The sequence below is a fragment of the Myotis davidii genome, unplaced genomic scaffold (genome assembly GCF_000327345.1).
Source record: "Myotis davidii unplaced genomic scaffold, ASM32734v1 scaffold290, whole genome shotgun sequence".
Taxonomy (NCBI): domain Eukaryota; kingdom Metazoa; phylum Chordata; class Mammalia; order Chiroptera; family Vespertilionidae; genus Myotis; species Myotis davidii.
The window spans coordinates 1-5,571 of record NW_006285049.1 but is presented as its reverse complement, the minus strand read 5'-3'; positions in this window follow the sequence as shown (position 1 = coordinate 5,571).

The following is a 5,571-nucleotide window of genomic DNA, read 5'->3' as shown; positions in this document are numbered from 1 at the left end:
GGGGGGCGGTAAGGGAGCAGAGGGGGAGGGGAACCAGGTGGAGGGGAGCTATGGGGGGAAAAAAGAGGAACAACTGTAATAATCTGAACAGTAGAGATTTAATTTTAAAAAATAAAATAAATAAAGCTGTTGAATCAAAGTCCTACTAATTCTAGCTTTACTGTGGATCTCAAATTTCCCTTCTTAAATTTTTTTTTCTGCCTTCATCATGCTAGCATTGCTATGATATAATTAGAAGAATACTGGGTTTGAAACCATTATCTGGGGCGATCCAAAATGGATGCAAAGTAAGTGGCAGCTACACACACCTCCTCCTGGCACCATACCAGATTTACAGTTAAATTATAAAGCAATCAACTGGAATGACCAACTGAAGGACAGTTGAATAGGAGTATTACATCCAAGTATATATAAAAGAAGCTACGTAAAGACTGGTAAGAAGGGCAGATACATGGAGAGGGCTGGCCCCAGCACCCAGGTACAGTGGCTAAGAAGCCAGAGGATATGTCAGCTGTAAAAATCCGTCCTAAGAAGTGTGGAGTCTCAACCCCATGCCAGGAACCCCAAACCAGAGCAGCAGGGCCAGGAAGAGGAATCTGCATAGCATTTGGCAGCAAAGATCAACATGGACTCTGTCAGCTGGAAAGAGGAGGGAGTCTGCTAGCATCCTAGGTACTCTTCTAAGGGGCCAACCCACAGGAGCTCACTCTTGGAGACTTACCCGTGGCTCTGTTAGAGGGGAGGTGACTCAGGGCATGCAGAGGGATACAAAGAGGGTCTGGGTGGTGTGGCTCTGGGAGAGCTCTGGCAAGTCGGCTACTGAGGTTCTGGTCCTGAGTCAATATACCACACTGCTCCATCTCTCAGGGTCAGGCATTCTTGTTCTTACAGCACCAGTTGGGGAGAGCACTAACGTGGCATTCCAAATACTGGTGACAGCACCCTACCAAGCTCGAGTCTGGCAGAAAAGGCTATTGGCAGACACAGAGGAAACAGTGAATAGTATGGTAGCTCCAGACAGGTAACCCAAGGCCAATTCACAACATTTGACATTGACCTGCACCAGAGCCCAGGCCAAGGAGGCCCCAAACCAACATAACCACTGGTAGGCTTCAAACCACACAATAGCTTGGCCCACCTAGCCACACAAATGGCATTGCCAAAGGGAGACTTCAGCAAACACCATACCCTGCTAGAAACAGCTCTGCTTCAGAGGCAGCTCCTGAATGAGCTGTGAATGAGGTCTATCCTTATAATCAGCCAGCTTGAGAATTAGCTCTACCCATGCATGTGCCAACAGCATTTAAGACTCAACTACAATAGGAGAGAGCACATAGCCCACACAAGAATTATTTCTTGAGCACCTAATTCAGGTAATCTAGAAGATTCTGCCCCTGAGACCTATAAGGCACCTACATCAGAAAGCCCTCATAACAAGCTTGGGAGTCATAGAAGATCTACCTAATACACAAAGACAAGCACAAAAAAAGGAGACAAAATGGGGAGACAAAGAAATATGCCCCAAATAAAAAAAATAAGAGAAATCCCCAGAAATATAATAAAACAAAGTGGAAGCAATCAAAATACCAGGTGCAGAGTTTAAAACTATGGTTATAAGGATGTTCAAGAACCTGAGGGCTCTCACAGCGATAACTTCGGACAAACAGTTCAACCTTTGACTCCACACAGATAAAAACACCTGTAAGCAATGCTTTGTCCAATAGTTCTATGTGCTGATTTCTCAAATTTGTAATAATCCATCAGGCTACCTGAAAATAAATAATGTTTGCTTCACCTTGTTTATAGTTCTGTGCTGTGTGCATAACTTGTGTAGATGTATTTCTATGAAGTAAATCGTTAGTTCTCCATGAAAAAAAAAGAAGAAGAACCTGAGAGGATGAATGGATGATCTCAGTGAGAGTTTAAACAAAGAGATAATAAGCATTAAAAAGGACATAGAAGAAAAAAAAGAAACCATAAAAAAGAACCAATCAGGAATGAAAAATACACTATCTGAAATGAAGAATACACTAGAAGGAATCAACAGCAGATTAGATGAAGCAGAGGATTGAATGAGCAATTCAGAGGACAAGATAATCCTAAGCACCCAAGCAGAGCATCAAAAATAAACGAGAATTTTTTTAAATGAGGAAAGTCTGCCATGGCCAGTGTTTCTGAGTAGTTAGAGCATCAGCCCCTGCACCAAAGGGTTTTAGGTTCTATTCTTGGTCAAGGGCACATACCTGGGTTGTAGATTTACTCCCGCCCCTGGTCAGGTCATGTATGGGAGGCAACCAGTAGATGTATCTTTCTCACATCAATGTTTCTCTCTCTTTCTTTCTCTCTTTCTTTCTCTCCACCTCCTTCTCTCCCTTCCACTCTCCCTGAAAAACAAAGGAGGAAAGAAAGAAAATTAAAAATTAGGAAAGTTTAAGGGACTTCTGGTACAACATCAGGCATAACAACATCCACATCATAGGGATACCAGAAGGAGAAGAGGGTGAGCAAGGGATAGAGAACCTGTTTGAAAAAATAATGACTAAAAACTAACCTGGTGAAGGAAAAAGTTACACATATTCAGGAAGTCCCAACCAAGATGAACCCAGGCCTGGCCATGTGCCTCAGATGGTTGGAGCATTGTTCCTTACACCAAAAGATTGTGGATTTAATTCCTGGTCAGGGCACATACCTAGGTTGCAGGTTCAATCCCCAGTCAGGGCACACACAGGAGGCAACCAATCAATATTTCTCTCTCACATTGATCTATCTCTTTCCCCCTCTCTCTTCATCTCTCTCTCTAAAACCAATAAAAACAACTTCTCAGGTGAGAAATTAAAAAAAAGATAATCCAAAGAGGCCCACACCAAGACACATAATTAAAGTATCAAAGATTAAAGACAGCCTGCGGCGGTTCTTGTGGGCACTTCGCCATTACAGATGAGAGGAGGTTCTTGATAAGAAGTACTTGCTAGACTTCAAGATATCAGAAGAGAGGTGAAAGTATATTGTAACTTTGATTGGACTTAACAGTTTCTGCATGTGCTTCACTGGAGCGTCCTTTCACCTTACAACTGCAGTTCCCCTGAACTCAGGCCCCACGTTGGGTGCCACATGTGCTGAGGCAGCTCAGCCAAGGGTTTGGTGAGCCTTGATGGATGTTTCTCTCTCATTGATGTTTCTAACTCCCTATCCTTTTCCCTTCCTCTCTGTAAAAAAATCAATAAAATATATTTTTAGAGAGACAAGATGGCGGTGGAATAGGCAGACGCGTCCCAAGGCTTCTCCCAGAACATATAGAATGAGCAGCTGAAACGAATAATATCCACCCCGAATTGGCGAAGCAGACTCAGCTGGTGAGACAGTTTGCAACTGGGAAGGACAGAGTTCCCCTGGAAAGGTAAAAACCAGGGTTCTGGGCAGGAAAGTTTGCCAGATCTCTGAGCCCAGAGGGTCAGAGGGAAACCGTGCAGCACCCAGCCTCATCCCTTGGAACAGGCACAGCCTCTGACAGGGGAAAGGAGATCCGTGGGACTGTTGGCGCTGAGGGATTTGAGATCTGGGTGCCATAATTACAAAAGACTGAGTCCAGAGAGGGCAGCCTGAAGCGCTGATCAGACCATGCAGTGCCAGTAGGAGAGGAGCTCACAGAGACTCGGTCTTCCCCGTTTCTGCAGCCGACGTTTGTTTGTTTTCACTGAACCTTGTTCATAGGACATTTCTGATACAGATACCCGTGCTGAGGATCAGGAGAAGGTGCGGACAAGTGGAATCTGGGGAGAGGCTGGGGAGAGAGGTGGCAGCAAGTTGAGTGCTGAGTCACGCCTGAGCCCAGGACCTGGGCAGCCATATTCTCCTGAAGTTATAACCCCCCCTCCTCCAGCCCCCAGGCAAGGAATACAGTGACACCCAGATTCCACCCTGAATGGTACAAAGGATTAAACAAGTCTGATTAGTCCCTGGGAGTTAACAGGGTCTGGCCTTCAGTCCCAGAAACAGAAAAAAAAATCACAGACATTCCAGAAAACTGGGATCTTAAGTCAGCCAAAGGATTGACATTTCCATTTTCCATTTTTATATTATTATTTTGTTAGCTTTTTTGCTTTTTTCCTTGTTTTCCTTTTTTGTTTGTTGCTTTATTTTCTACTTTTCACATTATTTTTTCATCATTCAATTTTATTTTAAATTGCTATTTTCTATTTTTATACCATTTTTTAAATCAATGTTTTGTAAATATATTATTTTGATCCTCTTCTTTCTCTTCTTATCCACTCATCCCTTTTCTACTTCCTCTATACTGAATTGAGATACTCCCCATATTTATCCAGTTCTTAACCTTATTTCCTGTATATCAGCTCAGCCTCTACAGATTCTGCCCCCACCCTCTTTACTGAGTGTTTGGTGTTTGTATTTGTTTGGTTTATCTATTGGCTCTGCGGTATTTTCTCCATAAATATATATTCTCCTTTTTTTTTCTCTCCTATCTTTTTTTCTCTCTCTTAGATATCATTTGTGCTCTCTTTTCTCTCCCCTAATTCTCTTTTCTCAGGTGGTTGCTTATATTGGGGTTATCAGTGCCATGAATACATTCATGCTTTGTTCCCTTTGGGTCATGTCTTGTTAAGGTGAATATTTTGGGATTAGTGTTCTACAGTCTATTTTCATCTTTCCTTTAGCATCCTTTTACTCTACCTCAACTTTACCTTTATGCCAAAACTCTCTTCCTCACTTTTCCTCTTTTGTTGTCCTGTTTCTCTTACCCTATTCCTGCTTTAGATTTTCCCTATTTGTTATTTTTGACCCCTGGTAAAATTTCACCCTACTAATATATCTAATTTCCAATATCCTGCTCTAAATCCATATATACTTCTCTCTTCTCTTTCTTCACTATCCAAAGTTTTTTTTTCTCTCTGTCGTTTTGTTGTTGTTTGCTTGATTGTTGAGTATACTGGGGTTTTTTATGCTTGTTTGTGAGATTGTTTTGCTTTTTATGTTTGTTGGTCTTTCCCCCACTTATTTTTTGCTTCTGTTTTCCCTCGCCTCGCTTGATATTAGTTGTTGTTTGTAGTTTGCATTCATCTCCAGGGATCTGTTGCTGGAATTTGTTGGGATTAGTGGCTGTTCTATTGGAGTTTTCTCCCCATATAAATAGTTTCTTCTCCTCTTCTATTTCATTCTCTCTCTTTTTTCTCTTACTTTTTTGCTTTTCCCCAATTTCATTTTTACACTCCTTTTTTATTTCTTTTTAACTTTTTTTTTCTCTTATTTCTTCTTTATCCTCTAATTCTCTTTGCTCTGGTGGTCACCTTTATTTGGGGTTATAAGTATCATGAATACATTTGTGTTCAGTGCCTTATGCATTGTGCCTTGTGTTGTATTTTGTGTCTTTAAATCAACGCATCAGAGAGAGAACTACATAACCAAATACCTGGAGAAGAGAGATCATGGGGAGACAAAGAAACAGCCCACATATGAAAGTAAAACAGGCATCACCGGAAAAGGAAGTAAATGAATGGAGGCAATGGAGGCAAGCAACCTATGAGAGACAGAATTCAGAGAAATGGTCATAAGGTG